This window comes from Cetorhinus maximus, unplaced genomic scaffold (genome assembly GCF_964194155.1).
Source record: "Cetorhinus maximus unplaced genomic scaffold, sCetMax3.hap1.1 HAP1_SCAFFOLD_642, whole genome shotgun sequence".
Lineage (NCBI taxonomy): Eukaryota > Metazoa > Chordata > Chondrichthyes > Lamniformes > Cetorhinidae > Cetorhinus > Cetorhinus maximus.
In genome coordinates, this window is record NW_027596584.1 from 9,739 (window position 1) to 31,220 (window position 21,482).

At 49.7% G+C, this 21,482-nt stretch overlaps 1 long non-coding RNA gene across 1 annotated transcript; it reads right to left on the reverse strand.

Moving 5' to 3' along the window:
* Positions 1–20,241: 20,241 nt before the first annotated feature.
* On the reverse strand, positions 20,242–21,165 carry LOC144674377 (uncharacterized). The gene is made up of 3 exons (XR_013574525.1): positions 21,107–21,165; positions 20,751–20,866; positions 20,242–20,357 (listed from the first exon to the last, which is right to left on the reverse strand). It is a non-coding gene; the product is annotated as an uncharacterized LOC144674377 (long non-coding RNA).
* Positions 21,166–21,482: the final 317 nt, after the last annotated feature.

The following is a 21,482-nucleotide window of genomic DNA, read 5'->3' on the forward strand; positions in this document are numbered from 1 at the left end:
GACTGAGGGGAGTGGGATGCAGTCATTGAGGAGAGTGGGGTTTAGTTACTGAGGGAATTGGGATTTAGTGACTGAGGGGAGTGGGGTGCAGTGACTGAGAGGAGAGTGATGTATTTACTGAGGGGAGTGGGATATTGTGACTGAGGGGAGCGGGATGTAGTGACTGAGGGGAGTGGGATGTAGTGACTGAGGGGAGTGGGATGTTGTAACTGAAGGTTTTGGGGGTTGGTGACTGATGTTCAGCCAGGAGTGACGGAGCAGAGTGACACTTTTCAGTTGAACTGTATAGCAGATGAAGGTGAATCATTGTCAAACTTTCCTACCCGTTTAATGCTTTCTTTAGGTGATGGGTGCAGTTCAATATCCCATGTCTCCTGGCTTCATTTTAGATACAGGGACATCACCAACCCTGGAATCTAATGACCACTCGAGTCGAAAATGCAATCTCCCTGAAACAGCTAGCCCAAATGAATTTGAAATATCAGTTATCAGTTTGGAGTAGATATTCCACAGAATATCTTCAAACAGCATGATCTCTGTAAATTGGCACTAAAGGCTGCGGGGTGTAGTGACTGAGGGGAGTGGGATGTAGCGAGTGGGAAAGTCGGATGCAGTAAACTGGCACTGAAGGGTGCGGGGTATACAGACTGAGGGGAATGGGATGTAGCGAGTGGGAAAGTCGGATGTAGTAAACTGGCACTGAAGGGTGTGGGGTGTAGTGACTGAGGGGAGTGGGGTGTAGCGAGTGGGTTGAATGGGATATTGTGGCTGAGGGGAATGAGTTGAGGTAAGTCAGGGGAGTGAGATTCAGTGCCTGAGAGGAGTAGGATGTGGAATTGAGGGGAGTGGGATGTAGGACTGAGCGGAGTGGTTTGCAATGACTGAGGGGATTGGGATGTAGTGAGTGAGATAAGTGGCATGTAGTGACTGAGGGGAGTGGGGTTTAGTGACCAAGGGGAGCGGGATTCAGTGACTGAGGTAAGTCGGGTTTAGTGACCAAGGGGAGCGGGATGCAGTGACTGAGGGAAGTGGGATTTATTGACCAAGGGGAGAGGGATGCAGTGACTGAGGGAAGTGGGGTTTAGTGACCAAGGGGAGTGGGATGCAGTGACTGGGGGAAGTGGGGTTTAATGACCAAGTGGAGCGGGATGCAGTGACTGAGGGACGTGGGGTTTAGTGACCAAGGGGAGCGGGATGCAGTGACTGAGGGAAGTGGGGTTTAGTGACGAAGGGGAGCGGGATGCAGTGACTGAGGGAAGTGGGGTTTAGTGACCAAGGGGAGCGGGATGCAGTGACTGAGGGAAGTGGGGTTTAGTGACCAAGGGGAGCGGGATGCAGTGACTGGGGGAAGTGGGGTTTAGTGTCCAAGGGGAGCGGGATGCAGTGACTGAGAGAAGTGGGGTTTAGTGACGAAGGGGAGCGGGATGCAGTGACTGAGGGACGTGAGGTTTAGTGACCAAGGGGAGGGTGATGCAGTGACTGAGGGAAGTGGGTTTTAGTGACCAAGGGGAGGGTGACGCTGTCTGTCAATAAATTGGAATATGGTGAGTGCGGATAGTTTGCCTAATCAGGCTCCTTTTCTCTCTTCCTCCAATTTCCCAGTGATAACTTTTCCCTCTCACTCTTGATTCAGCCCTGTCCTCCCTCAGCCCAGCCGTTTGTCACTTGTTCTCTCCCTGCTGTTCCCCGCCCAATGCTGAAGCTTTAGTTTGGCTGCTTTCTCCCAGAATTTGAAGAGTCTGGTCCCGGTCAGTTTATTTCTCAGTTGAAATGTGGAGGATTCTGAAGCTGAGAGGATTTCTGACAAATCCCTTGGTGAGTAATGGTACTGACTGATTCGCTGTGGTAAAGCAGTGATATCAGGTTAACCAGTAATTGAGGATGTTGAGAACAGAAGAGCAGAACGAATATGATCAAGAGAAGACCATTCGGCCCCTCGAGCCTGCTCCCCCATTCAATACGATCATTGCTAATCTTGGGATCCAACTGCACTTTCCTGCCCGCTCCCCATATCCCTTGATTCCTTGAGACACTAAAACTCTGCCTATCTCTGTATTAAAATTAATTACGGGAAGCCATTCCTGGCTCTGGTCAATCATTCCGAATCTCTGTCAAACCCCTGGACTTTTGGAATGAGCCTTTAGGGTTGGAAATCTGACGCCCTTCACTGCTCTGGTCTATATGTGACTCCAGCTCCACAGCAATGTGACTGACCCCTCACTATCCTCTGGAATGGCCCAGGCAGACACTCAGTTGTCTCCAGCCGCTGTAGAGAAGGGAGACCAGACGGGCTGGTGCGCTTCTAGAAGGCGCCTGCCCACCATCCTTCACATGGTCAGTTATGGATGGACAGTAAATGCTGGCCTTGCCCGCGATGCAGACACACAACAAATTAAAACAAAACAAAACCGTGGATTCGCTTCGAGTGAAATCATTGGAAACGCGGGCTGCAACTCTCTAAATATTTCCTGAGCTTCTCTGTCAATTTTCTGCCTCTGTGCCACATGTCGCTTCATCTCTCTCTCTCTCTCTCTCTCTCTCTCTCTCTGTCCCTCTGTCTCTCTCTCTGTCTCTCTCTCCCTCTTTCTTTGTCCCTCTGACTCTCTCTCTCTGTCTTTCTCTGTCCCTCTGTCTCTTTCTCTCTCTGTGTCTCCCTCCGTCTCTCTTTATCTCCTTCACTGATTTTTATGTCGATAAATGTATAATATTTCTGTACTCTGCCTATCTGCCACTACCCCCCTCGCTCTCTGTTGCCACATCTCTTTATGTCTCAGTGACGACCCTCATCTCTCCATTTCTCGAGTTGTCTCCTTTGTCTCAATATGTCTCTGACTGCCTCCCTCTATTTCTTTACCTCACTTTACTGGCTTCCTCTGTTATTGTTCGCTCTGTCTCTTCATGTCTCTGTTCACCACGCCCTCCTCTCTCTCTGTTTTTTTCTCTCTGTCTCTGCCTCTCTACCTGTCTCACTCCTTCTGCGTGTCTCTCACTCTATCTCTCTCTTCCTTTCTCTCTTCCTCTCACCCTCTCTGTCTCCCTCTCTGTCTCTCTCCTTGTCTCTCTTCCTCTCCACATCTCATTCTCTATCTCTCCGTTTCTCCATCTCTCTCTCTCTGTGTCTCTCCCCCGTCTCTCCTTCTCTCTCTTTCTGACTCTCCCTCCATCTACCCTCTTGTATTTATATCTGTCTCTCCCGCTATTTCTCTCTCTCTCTATTTCTCTTTCTCTCTGACCAGACGTAAACAAGGGATAAAAATGACATGAGGAGAGGTAACAAGGGGCTGGCAGCGAAGAGAAAGGATAGAAAATGATAAGACGGGAAGGGTAGAATTGATATAAGGTGGAATGAGATGAAGAGAGATATGGAGAGAGGGAGACCGGATAAAGGGGATGATAAGCTGGATTAGAGGAAACAGAAATTAAACGGAAGTGATAGTTCCGAATACAAACTGTGCCTTATGTAAAATTTTGGGTGTGTTTATCCTGTTGATGTTGTGACTGTTGTTTTTAGATACTAACTACAAGACGATTCGTGTGAAGGTCACTTCAGCGAGAGGGCTCAATGAAGAGAGAGCGAAGGATATCATTATGGATCGGGTGAGAGACTGCACTGCACTCAGGAAAAACATGAGAGACACCAGGTCCTCCTTTCACACTCTGTGTTCACTGATCAGGAGTTCCCCCCTCAGATTGCTGTTCCAATTTCCCCTCTGGTTATTTTCCTGCCCATTGATCAGAAATTGAACTGGACTCGTCATTTAAATACTGTGGTTGTAAGAGCAGGTCAGAGGCTGGGAATCCTGCAGCGAGTAACTCACCTCCTGACTTCCCAAACCCTGTCCACAATCGACAAGGCACAGGTCAGGAGTGTGATGGAATACTCTCCACTCGCCTGGATGAGAGTAGCTCCTGCAACACTCAAGGAGCTCGACACTGTCCAGGACAAAGCAGCTCCGCTTGATTAGCACCAAATCCACAAATAATCACTTCCTCCACCTCCGATGCACAGTAGCAGCCGTGTGTGTACCATCTACAAGATGCACTGCAGGAATTCAGGAAGGCTCCTTAGACACACACATTAGCAGCAGTGTGTACCATTTACAAATTGCACTGCAGGAATTCACCAAGGCTCGTTAGACACACAGTAGCAGCAATGTGTAACAACTACAAGATGCACTGCAGCAACTCACCAAGGCTTCTTAGACACACAGTAGCAGTAATGTGTGTACCATTTACAAGATGTACTGTTGGAATTTACCGAGGCTCATTAGACACACAGTAGCAGCAGTGTGTACTATCTACAAGATGCACTGCAGCAACTCACCAAGGCTTCTTAGACACACAGTAGCAGTAATGTGTGTACCATTTACAAGGTGTACTGTTGGAATTTACCAAGGCTCCTGAGACACACAGTAGCAGCAGTGTGTACCATCTACAAGATGCAATGCAGCAAATCACCAACGCTCCTTTGACACACAGTGGCAGTAGTGAGTGTACCATTTACACAATGCACTGCTGGAATTTACCAAGGCTTCTTAGACACACAGTAGCAGCAGTGTGTACCATCTACAAGATGTACTGCAGCAACTGACCAAGGCTCCTTCGACAGCACCTACCAAACCCACGACCACAACCAAATAGAAGGACAAGGGCAGCGGATAATGGGAACACAACCACCTGGAAGCCCACATCCCAGAAATGAACAGTAAAAGGAGATATTTCTCATGATCAATCCATCTCTCACACACCCAGTCATCCTGCCCAATCCCTCCCTTGCTTGTGACACTCATCCATCATTTCTTCTGTTTACGGCAGTTCCAGAAGAATCAATGTCTAAAGGACTTGAAGCGGGAAGACATTCAGTGCTCAGGTGTGGATCCTCCGGAACCGTGAATCAGGTGGAGACTGTCACTGATCAGCCGTGATCCCATCTCCGTGTGTTTTACAAACTCGCTCGATGACGGCTTTGCTTTAACTTCAGCTTCTTTAATACAATGAACCTGTCAGCAAAGTGATAATCTACAGCTAGACATGTGTGATTCTGATACCGCTATTGATTCCGATCCACATTGCAAGAGAGGGGGCAGTTTTACAGTCTTTGCTTTGTTAAATAGAGAATGATGTCCCTCTTTTAAATTAGTGACCGCTGGTCAGGCAGAATCCAGACGGACCCTTCCAGCTCCGGCCCGTTTCAGGAATGAAGTGATCTCCTGTTTAATGAAGGTGTTCTGTTAAAGATCTCCCACTGTGTACAGGCCCTAAAGCATCATGGAGCTGTCAACACTGAGAACGGGCACAGGGACAACAGATAGTCCCTTATTAAAGGTCAGCCTCTGGGATGATATCATGTTTTTAATCAATGTTTCTGTAGAATGGAGGGATAATTGGGTGCGGGGCTTTGCAGAGTCAAAAATGGACTCACAAATCAAGATTTTATTGGATATGAGTAATGTTGTGTGTCAATAGCTGTTTTAGATCTGCTTTATAAACATATATTGATGTTAGTGAGATAGAAAGTAAATGTAAGGGGAGCAGCTGAATTAACTGAAGTTCCTGATAAGAGGTGTATTGAATAACATTTTCCTTACACGGAATTTTATTCTTGAGAAAGTGAGAAGTGAGATTTTCTTTCCATTTTGACTGACGACCATCAATAGAAATGTTGTGAAATGATGCATTAATCCTGCAGGATAATCCTCTCAAACTGCACAGATCAGCAAGCAGGGCTTCCATTGATGGACAATCAGACAAGGAAAATCTCTCCGTTAGAAAGGCGTCAATAATGTCGCAGAATGCAAGGAGCATTCCAATTGCAAGGGTTAGAGTGGTTGGATACTGAGTTTACAAACTGAAAAACGCTTGATTCTCTGATAATCCGCTCTGATGGGACATCAGATGGTTTTAAAATGTTGTGTGTAAATGTTATTACATGAATTTTGTGCTCAATAAATTCCTGAACGCTTCAACAGAACGTTTTAAGAAGCTCCTTTTTTAATGGAATGGCTGCATCTTCTGAAACATTTCCGCCTCACTTTCTCTATAAGGGCTGCTCACTGAGTGGTGAGGGTCGGCATCAGGCAGGATGGGGGTGTGAGTGGTGAGTTGGTTCCACATTCCCAGCTCCCAGGGTCAAGGTCTCTTCTCAAACCCGTTTCACTCTCTTGAGATTAAAGTGATACAACCCCACCCTCTACTGGCAGTTCACCGCCACTACAGGCGCTGCTCTCTGCCCGTCCCTCAGAGAAGGTCAATTACCGCATGGCTGCATCTGGAAACAGATTGAATAGCTTTGACTATTGGACAATATTGTAAGGGATTGAAGTTTGCAGCAGGGTGATGCATTCGCCTTTTTACCACCTGACCCTGTACATGAACTCCCTCCTCATTCCCCATTGGGGTTATTGGCTGGAGATGCGAGTTGGGGATTATTTCAGACAGCCAAGTGCACATTTGGTACAGTTATCAGGCTCTAATCTCATTCAGAATGGGAGTAGGTAAATTTTGCTCGATTCTGTAATTGCTCTGCAATACATTATCAATTTTTAACCCTACACATTGCATCTTGCTAAAAATGTCCATATGTTTAAAAAAAAATCAACATTTCTGACACTGATTCTTTTCCAAAAAAAATACTTTGAAAGCACAAGCAACATAGAGAATGTTTTGTTGTATTTAATTTTATGAGAACCCACAGTTCTCACAAACCTCATCCCTCCATCTTCCTGGTGTATCTTACTCTGCCCCAGTGAATCTGTAGTAGGAACAAGCTCGCCCTAGTCTACCTGGTATGTTTTCCCTCTTCCTGTTCTTATTTCCCTGCAGGAAGGCGGTGGCATTTAACCCCGCCAGTCTCCCCCCTCCACATCTAGGCTCCAATTTTTAAGGGCACTAGAGGGAAAAAGCTGAAACCAGGATTGGGATTAGGCCGTGGCCCGTCCAGGGACCATGACCACAGACACTAGTTTGGCTCTGTCCCCATAGTGAGAGGACCCTCCCCACTCTGTTACCAGAGTCAAAGGCTCCGCTCCCCTCTCTGCCACCAGGGCCCGTGGGAATGCCCCGCTCTGCGTCCATTGAGACAGGCCCTGCCTCTCACTGACACCAGAGCGACGGGCCCTATTCCCCCTCTGTCACAACCGCAAAACCACCAGCTTTCACTGTCCCGATGATATAGTCTCCCTCTCTCTTGGATCTGCAGGTCCCTGTTAGTAAGCGCTGAAGATTCCGCTGACACGATGAGCTAACACATTGAGGAGGCTCCCTTCTTAACAGTTTCGGGGAGGGTCCATGGAGACTGACATTACTCCCAGCCACTGAACAAACATGTTTTGTTAACCCTTTCAATCCAATTCTTCTTGCACCCAACTCAGGTGGTGCATTTACCTGGTCCAGCTGGGATGTATGAGAGTTTTTAAGGGACGGATTAGCCTAAAGAGAGAATTGAGAAGTAGAAAATCGGCAAATATTGGAGTTGTGACAGAGAGAGGGAGAGAGTGTGAATGCATGTGACAGAGATAGAGACTGTGAATGCTTGTCACCGAGAGCGGGAGAGAGTCTGAGTGTGTCTGACAGAGAGAGGGAGAGATTGTGAGTGTGCGTGTCAGAGGGAGAAACTGTGAGTGTGTGTGTCAGAGAGAGGGGAAGAGTCTGTGTATGTGTGACAGAGAGAGGTAGAGAGTGTGAATGCTTGTGACAGAGGGAGAGACTGTGAGTTCTTGTCACAGAGAGGGAGTGGGTTTTAGTGTGTTTGAGAGCGATAGGGAGAGAGTGTGAATGTTTATGACAGAGGGAGGGAGATAGTGTGAAAGTTTCTGACAGACGTATATAGTGTGAGTGCTTATCACAGAGAGAGAGATAGAATCGGAGTGCGTGTAACAGAGAGAGGGAGAGAGTATGAATGTTTATGACAGAGGGAGAGACCTTGAGTGCTTGTCATCGAGAGAGGGAGAGAATGTGAATGTGTGAGACAGTGTGAGGGACTGAGTGTGTGTGTGTGACAGAGCGAGGGGGAGAGTGTGTGTGTTTGAGAGAGAGGGGAAGAGTGTGAGTTTGTGTGACAGAGAGGCGGGGGAGTGTTAGTTTGTATGACAGAGAGAGGGAGAGTGTGATTGTTTTTCACAGAGAGGGGGCGGGAGCGTGAGTGTGTATGAAAGAGAGAAGGCGAGAGAATGTGTGTGCTTGTCACAGAGAGCGGGCGTGAGTGTGAGTGTGCGTGACAGAGAGTGGAGGAGAGTGTGAGCGCTTATCTCAGAGAGAGGGGGAGAGTGTGAGTGTGTGTAACAGAGAGAGGGGAGAGTGTGAGTGTGTGTAACAGAGAGAGGGGACAGTGTGAGTGTGCGTGACAGAGAGAGGGGGAGAGTGTGAGTTTTGGGACAGAGAGAGTGGGAGAGTGTGAGCGTGTTTGACAGAGAGAGGGGGAGAGTGTGAGTTTTGGGACAGAGAGAGTGGGAGAGTGTGAGCGTGTTTGACAGAGAGAGGGGGAGAGTGTGAGTGTGCGTGACGGAGAGAGGGGGAGAGTGTGAGCGCTTATCTCAGAGAGAGGGGGAGAGTGTGAGTGTGTGTAACAGAGAGAGGGGAGAGTGTGAGTGTGTGTAACAGAGAGAGGGGAGAGTGTGAGTGTGTGTAACAGAGAGAGGGGAGAGTGTGAGTGTGTGTAACAGAGAGAGGGGACAGTGTGAGTGTGCGTGACAGAGAGAGGGGGAGAGTGTGAGTTTTGGGACAGAGAGAGTGGGAGAGTGTGAGCGTGTTTGACAGAGAGAGGGGGAGAGTGTGAGTGTGCGTGACGGAGAGAGGGGGAGAGTGTGAGTTTTGGGACAGAGAGAGTGGGAGAGTGTGAGCGTGTTTGACAGAGAGAGGGGGAGAGTGTGAGTGTGTGTAACAGAGAGAGGGGGAGAGTGTGAGTGTGCGTGACAGAGAGAGGGGAGAGTGTGAGTTTTGGGACAGAGAGAGGGGGAGAGTGTGAGTTTTGGGACAGAGAGAGGGGGAGAGTGTGAGTTTTGGGACAGAGAGAGGGGGAGAGTGTGAGCGTGTTTGACAGAGAGAGGGGGAGAGTGTGAGTGTGCGTGACGGAGAGAGGGGGAGAGTGTGAGTTTTGGGACAGAGAGAGTGGGTGAGTGTGAGCGTGTTTGACAGAGAGAGGGGGAGAGTGTGAGCGCTTATCTCAGAGAGAGGGGGAGAGTGTGAGTGTGTGTAACAGAGAGAGGGGAGAGTGTGAGTGTGTGTAACAGAGAGAGGGGACAGTGTGAGTGTGCGTGACAGAGAGAGGGGGAGAGTGTGAGTTTTGGGACAGAGAGAGTGGGAGAGTGTGAGCGTGTTTGACAGAGAGAGGGGGAGAGTGTGAGTGTGCGTGACAGAGAGAGGGGGAGAGTGTGAGTTTTGGGACAGAGAGAGTGGGAGAGTGTGAGCGTGTTTGACAGAGAGAGGGGGAGAGTGTTAATGTTTGTGACAGGGAGAGGGGGAGAGTGTGAGTGTGTGTGACAGAGAGAGGGGGAGAGTGTGAGTGTTTGTGACAGAGAGAGGGAGAGAGTGTGAGTGTTTGTGACAGAGAGAACGGGACACTGTGTCTCAGGGAGTTGGGTGGTGTGTGAGTGTGTGTGGCAGGGAGAGTGGGAGAGGGTTAATTTGTGTCTCTGGGAGTGTGGTAATGTGTGAGTATGTGTGACAGAGAGTAGGGTAGTGTGTGAGTGTTTGTGACAGAGAGCGGGGGAGAGTGTGAATGTTGTGACAGAGAGTGGGGAGAATGTGCATGTGAAGGTTGTGAATGAATTGGAGAGGGGGCGGAAAAGATCCACGCGATTGGTTCCAGGGATGTGGAACTTCAGTTCCGTGGATAGATTGGAGCAGTTGGGACTGTTTAACTTGGGGGTGAGAAGGTTGAGAGGAGATACGATTGAGGTGTTCAAAATCTTGATGGGTCAAAATCGTGAGGGATCTGGGCCGAGTCAATCGGGAGAAACTGTTCCCACTGGGGGAAGGAGTGAGAATGAGAGAAACACAGATATAAGAGGACTGGGAAAAGAAGCGATGGAGACACGAGGAGAAACTTTCTCAGGCAGCGAGTGGTGAGGGTCAGGGAATATGCTGCCTGAGGATGTAGGGGAGGCGGGTTCAATCGAGGTGATCGAGAGAGAATGAGAGTGTTATCTGAAAAGGAAGAATGTGCGGGGTTACAGGGAGAGGGGGTGAGGGGTTGAGTGGCACTAGTTCAACTGCTCATTGGGAGAGCCAGTGCTGACACAATGGGCCGAATGGCCTCCTCCTCCACTGCTCTAATTCTGCAATTCAAGAGGATATGAAGGATAGAAAACGCTGGGGTAGAATAAACAATATTAATGAGCAAATCAAATGATTAAAACATTGAATAATGTCGGATTCACAGCAGAGAAACAGACCATTCAGCTCATTTACTCTATGTCGTTCCTTATGCTACAGACGAGCCTCCTCCCAGCCTCTCTTCAACTTAACCCATTGACATATCTTCCTATTCATTTCTCCTTCCTCTTTGTAACCAGCATCCCCTCAAACCCATCTCTGTTACTCGCCCATTCCGCTTCCTGGAATCAAGTTACTCATTCTCACCATTAACCGGGTGAAGAGATCCATCCTGAAATCCCATTTGGCTTTCCTGGTGACTATCTCAGATTTCTGAACCCTAATTGTTGTCCCTCCCTCCCTCTCTCCGTCTAACTTATCAGGGACAGTCACAATATGAAAAATCGCCATCGGATTGCCCCTCAGTCTCAACCTTAACAAGAGAAAGAGGCTCTGGTCAGTTCAGCATTTTCAGCTAATATTAAAATCTCTCCGTTCTGGGATCTTCATTGTGAATTATATTTGCAGCACCTTAATCAGGATTTTCAGAGATGTTACTGCTGATAATTTGGAGATCAGACTGTACAGGGTACACATGTAGCAGGAATCAGACATGGGGTATATTTTAAATCAGATTTGTGATTGTGAGTATGAGAAACCGGGATGTGAGAAGTTTAAAATACACTTCATGTTTGAACCTCTCCAGTCAGTTTTGAGAATGCAGGAAGAGGAGGGACTGTCACTGTGGTGGGGGGGGGGTACTGTCACTGTGGGGGTGGAGGGGCTGTCACTGTGGGGGTGGAGGGGCTGTCACTGTGGGGGTGGAGGGGCTGTCACTGTGGGGGGGAGGGACTGTCACTGTGGGGGGGGGAATGCGGCTGTCTGTGTGGGGGTGGAGGGACTGTAACTGTGGGGGGAGGGACTGTCACTGTGGGGGGGGAGGGACTGTCACTGTGGGGGGAGGGACTGTCACTGTGGGGGGAGTGTCTGTCACTGTGGGGGGGGAGGGACTGTAACTGTGGGTGGGGAGGGACTGTCACTGTGGGGGGTAGCGACTGTCACTGTAGGGGGCGTGGGTCTGTCACTGTTGGGGGGGTAGCGACTGTCACTGTGGGGGGGGAGTGTCTGTCACTGTGGTGGGGGGAGGGTCTGTCACTGTGGGGGGAGGGACTGTCACTGTGGGGGTGGAGGGACTGTAACTGTGGGGGGGAGGGTCTGTCACTGTGGGGGTGGAGGGACTGTCACTGTGGGGGTGGAGGGACTGTAACTGTGGGGGGAGGGTCTGTCACTGTGGGGGGGGAGGGACTGTCACTGTGGGGGGGAGGAACTGTCCCTGTGTGGGGGGAGGGACTGTCCCTGTGTGGGGGAGGGACTGTCACTGTGGGGGGGAGGGACTGTAACTGTGGGGGGGAGGGACTGTCCCTGTGGGGGGTGAGGGAATGTCACTGTGGGGAGGAGGGACTGTCACTTTAAGGGGGGAGAGGCTGTCACTGTGAGGGGGGACTGTCACTGTGGGGGGTGAGGGACTGTCACTTTAAGGGGGGAGGGACTGTCACTGTGGGGGGGAGGGACTGTCCCTGTGTGGGGGGAGGGACTGTCCCTGTGTGGGGGGAGGGACTGTCACTGTGGGTGGTGAGGGAATGTCACGGTGGGGTGGGGAGGGACTGTCACTATGGGGGTGTGGGTCTGTCACTGTGGGGGGGAGGGTCTGTCACTGTGGGGGGTGAGGGAATGTCACTGTGGGGAGGAGGGACTGTCACTTTAAGGGGGGAGAGGCTGTCACTGTGAGGGGGGACTGTCACTGTGGGGGGTGAGGGACTGTCACTTTAAGGGGGGAGGGACTGTCACTGTGGGGGGGGGTTGGGACAGTCACTGTGGGGGGGGAGGGAATGTCACTGTGGGGGGGAGGGACAGTCACTGTGGGGAGGAGGGACTGTCACTTTAAGGGGGGAGGGGCTGTCACTGTGAGGGAGGACTGTCACTGTGGGGGGTGAAGGACTGTCACTTTAAGGGGGGAGGGACTGTCACTGTGGGGGGGGGTGGGTCTGTCACTGTGGGGGGGGGAGGGACTGTCACTGTGGGGGTGGAGGGACTGTCACTGTGGGGTGGGAAGGGACTGTCACTGTGGTTTGGGGGGGAGGGACTGTCACTTTGGAGGGGGAGGGACTGTCACTGTGGGGAGGGGTGGGACTGTCACTGTGGGGGAGGAGGTACTGTCACTGTGGGGGAGGAGGTACTGTCACTGTGGGGGGTGGAGGGACTGTCACTGTGGGGGGGGGAGGAAATGTCACTGTGGGGGGGGAGGGACTGTCACTGTGGGGGGGGTACTGTCACTGTGGGGGGGGAGGGACTGTCACTGTGGGGGTGAGGGACTGTCACTGTGGGGGGGGTACTGTCACTGTGGGGGGGGAGGGACTGTCACTGTGGGGGTGAGGGACTGTCACTGTGGGGGGGAGGGACTGTCAATGTGGAGTGGAGGGACTGTCACTTTAAGGGTGGAGGGACTGTCGCTGTTGGGGGGGAGGGACTGTCGCTGTTGGGGGGGAGGGACTGTCACTTTAAGTGGGGGGGAGTGTCACTGTAGTTGGGGAGGGACTCTCACTGTGGGGGGGGAGGGACTGTCACTCGGAGGGGGAGGGAATGTCACTGTGGGGGGGGTTGGGACTGTCACTGTCAGGAGGGACTGTCACTGTGGGGGGGTGTGGGTCTGTCACTGGGGGAGGGGGTGGGACTGTCACTTTAAGGGGGGAGGGACTGTCACTGTGGGTGGGGTGGGACTGTCAGTGCGGGGCCCGGGAGGGACTGTCACTGTGGGTGGGGTGGGACTGTCAGTGCGGGGCCCGGGAGGGACTGTCACTGTGGGGGGGTGTGGGTCTGTCACTGGGGGAGGGGGTGGGACTGTCACTTTAAGGGGGGAGGGACTGTCACTGTGGGTGGGGTGGGACTGTCAGTGCGGGGCCCGGGAGGGACTGTCACTGTGGGGGGTGGGACGGTCACTTGGTGGGGAGGGACTGTCACTGTTGAGGGAGGCGGGACTGTCACTGTGGGGGGGTGGGACTGTCACTGTGGGGTGGAGGGATTGTCACTGTTGGGGGGGAGGGACGGTCACTCTGGTGGAGGGACTGTCACTGTGGAGGGGGAGGGATTGTCACTGTTGGGGGGGAAGGGATGGTCACTCTGGTGGAGGGACTGTCACTGTGGAGGGGGACGGACTCTCACTGTGGGGGGGGAGGGACTGTCACTGTGTGGGGTGGAGGGACTGTCACTGTGGGGGGGGGGAGTGTCTGTCACTGATGGGGGGAGGGACTGTCACTGTGGTGGGGGAGGGACTGTCACTGTGTGGGGTGGAGGGACTGTCACTGTGGGGGGGGGGAGTGTCTGTCACTGATGGGGGGAGGGACTGTCACTGTTGGGGGGGGAGGGACTGTCACCGAGGGGGGGGAGTGTCTGTCACTGTGGTGGGGGAGGGACTGTCACTGTTGGGGGGGGAGGGACTGTCACCGAGGGGGGGGAGTGTCTGTCACTGTGGTGGGGGAGGGACTGTCACTGTGGTGCGGGAGGGACTGTCACTGTGGGGATGCATCGGTCGGGTAGGGGAGAGTGTTTGTGTGTAGGGGGGGCAGCCTGTGCTGGGGGCCCCTGTTTTTGGGTTGAGGGGAGTCGGTCTGGGGTAGGGGGGCTGTGAGCAACCCTGTGTGAAAATTGAGGAAGTATGTAATTAATAATTTAGAGAGTGCCACCCAGTGTGTAAATATAGGAGGAATGTGATTAATAAATTGGAGAGAGCGAGTAACCCAGTGTGAAAATAGAGGAGGATAGTAACTAATAAATTACAGAAAGTGAGAGAGACCCAGTGTGATAATAGAGGAGGAATTTATTAATAATTTAGAGAGGGAGAGTAACCTAATGTTAAAATAGGGGAGGAATGAAATTGAGAAACTAAAGAGCAAGCAACCCAGTGTGCAAATAGAGGTTTGTTGTAATTCATAAATTCGAGAGAGCGGGCAACCCAGTCTGCAAATTAGAGCGAGGGAGAGTACTCCAGTGTGCAAATAGAGGTGAAATGTGATTAATAAATTAGTGCGAGGGAGACAGCATCCCAGTGTGAAATTAGAGTAGGAATCTAATTAATAAATTCGAGAGAGCGAGAGAGAGAGAGCAACCCAGAGAGAGCAACCCAGTGTAAAAATGGAGGAGGAAAGTAATTAAAAAATTAGAGAGTGAGAGCAACCCGTTGTGCAAATTGAGGAGGAACACAATTAATTAATTAGAGAGATGGAGACCGAGAGCAACCCAGTGCGCAAATACACAAATCTGATTAATAAATTAGAAAGAGAGAACAATTAATAAATCAGATAGAGAGCAAATACCACTTTCTGTCTTCTGGCAGTCTAACAATTGCCATTGATTTTTTCAGTCAAAAATATAGTGTGCATCCCTCAGCACATGGTCCTGGACCTTTTAATGTGGCAGTCTGCAACATTCGTTCCAGAACACGTATTTGCACTGGAGGACCAGCTGGGTTCAGGCAGAGCAAAGAGCATCTTTCATCGAGTTGGTGATTCTCCAGCTGCAGCTGATGTTTGTCTCAGTGTGTGTCCTTGGGAACAGCCATAGATCACAGAGCCCTGTGTCACTGAACTGCTCGGGATGAACCCCAGCAATAAACACTGCATCTCCCTCCAGAACTTTGCAAACGCACATTCCACAAGGAGGTGAGCAACAGTCTCTAAAAATTCGACGCAAAAATCACCACACGGCAGAAGCACAGAGCATGCCGAAGGCCAGAGCTGGACAATTAAGTTTATCACAAAGAGGAGTGATCCTCTGCTAGACACTGTCAGAATCTCTCTCTCTCTCCCTCTATCACACACACACACAGACTCTCACACACTCACACCTTGACCATTCAGTTCTCTGTTGGACACTGTCAGAACCAAACACGCACACACCATTACAATCGGTCCATCGAGTCTGCTCCACCTTTCAATCATGGCTGATAAGTTTCTCAACCCCATTCTCCCGCCAACTCCCAGTAACCTTTGAAACCCTTACCAAACAAGAACCTATCTATCTCGCTCTTCAATACACTCAATGACCTGGCCTCCACAGCCTTCTGTGGCAACGAATTCCATAGATTCACCACTCTCTAGCTAAAGAAGTTTCTCATCATCTCTGTTCTAAAAGGTCTTCCCTATATTCTGAGGCTGCGCCCTCAGGTCCTAGTCCCTCCTACTAATGGAAACATCTTCCCCACGTCCACTCTATCCAGGCCTTTCAGTATTCTGTAAGTTTCAATCAGATCCCCCCTCATCCTTCTAAACTCCATCGAGCATAGACCCAGAGTCCTCAAACGTTCCTCATATGTTAAGCCTTTCATTCCTGGGATCATTCTCGTGAACCTCCTCTGGACCCTCTCCAGGGCCAGCGCATCCTTCCTGAGATATGGGGCCCAAAATTTCTCACAATATTCTAAATGTGGTCTGACCAGAGCCTTATAAATCCTCAGCAGCACATCCCTGCTTTTATATTCTAGTCCTCTCGAAACAAAAGCCAAAATTGCATTTGCCTTCCTAACTACCGACACAACCTGCAAGTTAACCTTCAGAGAATCCTGGACTAGGACTCCCAAGTCCCTTTGCACTCCAGATTTCTGAATTCTCTCCCCATTTAGAAAATAGTCCATGCCTCTATTCTTCCTACCAAAGTGCATGACCTCACATTTCCCCACGTTGCATTCCATCTGCCACTTCTTTGCCCATTCTCCTCACCTGCCTAAATCCTTCTGCAGACTCCCCGCCTACTCAATACTACCTGTCCCCCCACCTATCTTTGTACCATCTGCAAACTTAGCCAGAATGCCCTCAGTTCCTTCATCTAGATCATTAATGTATAAAGTGAAAAGTTGTGGTCCCAACACTGACCCCTGCAGAACTCCACTAGTCACCGGCCGCCATCCTGAGAAGGACACCCTTATCCCCACTCTCTGCCTCCTGCCAGACAGCCAATCTTCTATCCATGCTAGTACCTTGCCTCTAACACCATGGGCTGTTATCTTACTGAGCAGCCTCCTGTGCGGCACCTTTTCAAAGGCCCTCTGGAAGTCCAAGTAGATAACATCCATTGGGTCTCCTTTGTCTAACCTACTCGTTACCTCCTCAAAGAATTCTAACAGATTTGTCAGGCATGACCTCCCCTTGATGAAACCATGCTGACTTTGCCCTATTTTACAATGCACTTCCAAGTATTCTGAAATCTCATTCTTATTAATGGACTCTAAAATCTTACCAAAGACCGAGGTCAGGCTAATGGGCCTGTAATTTCCTGTCTTATGCCTCATTCCCTTCTTAAACAGGGTGGTTACATTTGTGATTTTCAAGTCCTCTGGCACCCTCCCTGACTCCAGTGATTACTGAAAAATCACCACTAACGCCTCCACTATCTCTTCAGCTATCTCCTTCAGAACTCTGGGATTTAATCCATCTGGTCCAGTTGATTTATCCACCTTCAGACCTTTCAGTTTTCCTAGCACCTTCTCCTTCGTAATGGCGACCATACTCACCTCTTGCCCCCGATTCTCTTGAACTTTGGGGATGTTACTTGTGTCTTCCACCATGACGACTGATGCAAACTACCTAGTCAGTTCCTCCGCCAATTCTTTGTTCCCCACTATTACTTCTCCAGCGTCATTTTCCAGCGGCCCAATGTCTACTTTTGCCTCTCTCTTACCCATTATTTATCTAAAAAAAACCCTTGCAATCTTCTCTTATATTATTGGCTAGTTTACCCTCACATGTAATCTTCTCCCTCCTTATTTGTTTTTTAGTTGTCCTCTGTTGGTCTTTGTAGGCTTCCCAATCCCCTGGTTTCTCACTGCTCTTCGACACATTGTATGCTTTCTCTTTAGCTTTCCCTGACTTCCCTTGTCAGCCATGGTTGCCTCTTCCTTCCTTTAGTATGCTTCTTCTAACTAGGGATGAATTTTTGCTGTGTCTCCCAAGTTACTCCCAGCAACTCCTGCCATTTCTGTTCCACTGTCTTTCCTGCTAGGCTCAACTCCCAGTCAATTCTGTCCAGCTCCTCCCTCATGCCTCTGTAGTTGCCTTTATTCAGCTGTAATACCGTTACATCTGATTCTTGTTTCCCCATGTGTGAAATAATCCATTCATTACTCTGTGTGTAATTATCAATAGTCTGTCGAAAAGCCTAATATTTAACACTTTATGCACATATTTAAGGATTTCATTGAATGTTTAACAATCATATATAATATGTGTGCACTTCAACTGTACACTTTAAAAGTCCCGGTCTTATATCGAGCTGTGATGAGTCACTCTCTTTATGAGCTTCTGGTTTTACTATTGAACTTATTTAAAAATCTGCTAGCTCTAGTTCAAAAACTGACTCTCACACCAAAACCAAACTTGAATCAGATTTACCATTTGAATTCTCACATTGAACCAAAATGCCAAACATACTCACTCTTGCCTCTGCCTCAGAAATCTCCACTCTTACTTCTTAAGGCAGATGCCTGTTTAACTGGATATTTCTATGTCAGAATCAGACTCTTACTCTAAAATTACTCCCACTCTAAAATTAAACTTGCATCAGGTTTATCGTTCGAATTCTCACTTTAAACCAGATTCAGAAAGAGACTCAGTCAGTGTCTGTCCCATCAGGCCAAAGTCTCCCCTCACTGACTGGGTGCCTTTTACTAACTGTGTTCTTTAAATGTCCCTATCTTATATTGAGCTGTGACGATCCACTCTCTTGCTCCGCTTCCTACTACAGGCATCAAAACTATTCATCCAAGGGTGATTGACAGTTATCTCCCATTAAGGCAGTTGCCTGTTGAACCAGGCTGCTGACCAATGTGTTCTGCATTGTTTGAAGGTGGGACTGCCATTGGCTGGCCCCCTCTCCTGGGTGAGGGTGGCAAGGCCCAATGAGGCAATGGCGGAGGACGTCAGGAGCTGATGGTCAGTGGGAGATTCAGGCTATGAAACCTCCATGTGTGCATTAGGAGTTCAGGGTGTAGGTCCATATAATACAGCGAGGGTTGGATTCCGGCCTACTCCCATCTAATCGGAGAACCAAAGCTTTCTCTCACTGATAATGCACCTATCAAAAATCAAGTGGATCCACAGCGCTGGGTGTCAAATGTCACAGGTTTATTCAGCAAACATTCATCATTAAAGAAAATGCAAGAGGCAAAGCTTCAGACAAAACACTGCCAGGTTTTCGTTGAGAATTCAAATGGGTTAGTCACCAGTTCAGAATAGAGATCAATCAGATGATACATGGGAGTGAACAGTAGGCAATTCAGCCCCTCAAGCCTGCTCCACCTTTCAACCAGATCATGGCTGAACTGCTTGTGGCCTCTTCTCCACTTTCCTGCCTGTGCCCCCACCGCCTCTCCACGCAAATAACAATTGACCCCCTTGTTGATCGGAAACCTGTCTAACTCAGCCTTGAATATATTCAGTGACGCGGCCTCCACTGCTTTGTGGGGTGGGGGAGAGAATTCCACAGACTGAGGGCCCTCTGTGAGAAGAAATTCCCCCTCATCCCCGTCTTCAATGGGATACCCCTTACTCAGAATCTGTGACCCCCCAACCTTGTACAAGATCCCACCCACCCGCTCCCCCCGCCACCCCCCCCCAAAAAAATGAGGAAACAACCTCTCAGTATCTTTGTGTTAATAAGGTCGCCTCTCCTTCTTCTGAACTCGAATGGGCACAGGCCCAACATACTAAACTTTCCACCATAAGGCAGCCCCCTTCATCCCAGGAATCAGCCCAGCGAATCTTATCTCAATGGCTTCTCATCTGATCCTGCCCCTTCCAAAGTAAGGAGGAAAATCACATATTAATTGACTCGCTCACTAGCAGTTTAAAAACCCAACCTTTCAGACGCCTTATTCTCTCAACTATAAAAGGCTCTTGTTAGACCACACCTAGATTACTGTGAACAGTTTTTGTCCCCTTATCAAATGATAGATGTACTGGCATTGGAGGCAGTCCAGGGAAGATTCACTAGGTTGATCCCAGGGATGGAGTGATATTCTTAGGAGGAGAGGTCGAATAGGTTGTGCCTCTACTCATTGGAGTTTGGAAGATTGAGATGCGACCTTACTAAAACAAATAAGATTCTTAGGGGGCTTGAAAGGATAGATGCTGAGAGGCTTTGGGAGAGTCTAGGATGAGAGGGCATAATCTCAGAGTCAGGGCTGGTTATATAGCATTTAAAACAGAGGTGAGGAGAAATTTGTTCTCTCAGAGGGTTGTCAATTTCTGGAATTGTTTACCGCAGAGGTATATAGAGGCTGGTTCGTGAAGTATATTCAAGGCTGAGATAGAGAGGTTTTTAATCAGTAAAGGACACAAAGGTTATGGGGCAAAGGCAGGAAAGTGGAGTTGAGGATTATCAGATCAGGCATGATCTCATTGAATGGTGGAGCAGACTCGATAGGCCAAACACCTACTTCTTCTACTACATCTTATGCTCTTAAATCAAAAACAGTTCTTCTCGAGTTGCATCAAGAGCTATCGCAGACGATGATTCAGTCTCAAGCTCACCCAATCCCAAATCACATAATAACCCCGAAAAACATCACCCCACCCCACGGACCACCACCACCAAAATGACACTTACCCCAAACCCAAATCACGTAACAACACCAAAAATAAAGACCCCACTCCACGGACCACCACCACCAATAAGACACTTACCCCAAACCCAAATCACATAATAACCCCGAAAATAAACACCCCACCCCACGGACCACCACCACTAATAAGACACTTACATCAAACCCAAATCACATGATAACCCCGAAACACAACACCCCATTCCATGCACCACCACCAATGAGCCGACACCCCCTTGCTCATGGAGACCCTCCCTCAGTCCAGAAAACTGTTTGCAATCCACTCGCCGACCATCCCGGATATTCCTGGTCATTTCTTCTTCTCCTCGCCAGGATCTGCTGATAGTTTTGGCACCAGCTTCTTGCAGGGAAGATATTTTTTCAGCATTTCATGTACCTGGGAATGGACAGGAGAGGAGTCAGGTCGGATAGAACAGGGAACGCAGTTACTGAGCAACTGGCAAGGGGTCCCAGGAAATATCGATGGGCCCCTTAGCACGAGGGAAATTCCTTCCCTGAACCCGGTTGTGGGGGGTGGGGGGGGGGGGGGGGGGGTTGTGTGGGAAACGTGACCCTTCCCCCTCACCCCTCAACACCTGAACAATCCCTGCTTCCTCCACACCAGCTCACTCTCTGCCTATTCAGCATTGGGGAATTCACTACCTCCCCACCTCATCCCCATCAGTTCAATCCAACCCCTACCAGGGAGTGAGGAAGCTAATGACAACACGGGTTATTGAATGGGAGATGCCCAAACCCCGGGAATGACTGCGGGATGATCCCCCCTCACCTGGCGGAGATGGGCCTCCTTTTCCTCGCCAGTGTCCAGTTTGTTCTTCCCGACGTACATCACTTTGACTTGGGCATTCATCTGGTCACAATCCACCTCGCTGAAGTCCAGGACCACTGTAACACAGAGAGTACAAGGCTTGAGACACACCCAGACAAAAGCGCCTGGGCAGGGTTAGTGGTGGGGGTGAGATCTGGGTAACGAGGTGGATTGGAGGGGAGGAGTGGGGGTGGGGGATGGGCAAGGCTCAGGGGTCAGACTCCGTCCACTCCCCTCGCTGACAGACTGAATGAATCTCCATGATGGAGTTGTATTGGGGGAAGGTTATACTCAAATTGCGTTGACAAGTCAGGTACCTGAGTCTGATGATCCGACTCTGACAAAGGATGGACGCCGAGCGGAGTCTCGACTACATTTTTCCTTGGATCCCTCCTTGTTTGACCTCTCCGTGCCTGTGATAGTACAAGGGAGTGTTTCTCACAATAAGTGCTTGTTGAAACTCCAAATCCCACCAACAATGAACCCAAGAACCCCCAAAAACACAGAAACCCTCAAACCCCAAATACATGGTGCCCCGAAACTCCAAAAAACTGAACCCCCCAAACCCTACAAATATTGAACCCCCAAACACCACGAACGCCAAACTCCACAAAACACTGAACCCACAATCGATGGAATGGTTAAATAATACCAACTTGGGTTATAGAATTGGTGACACCCAAATGACCGTGG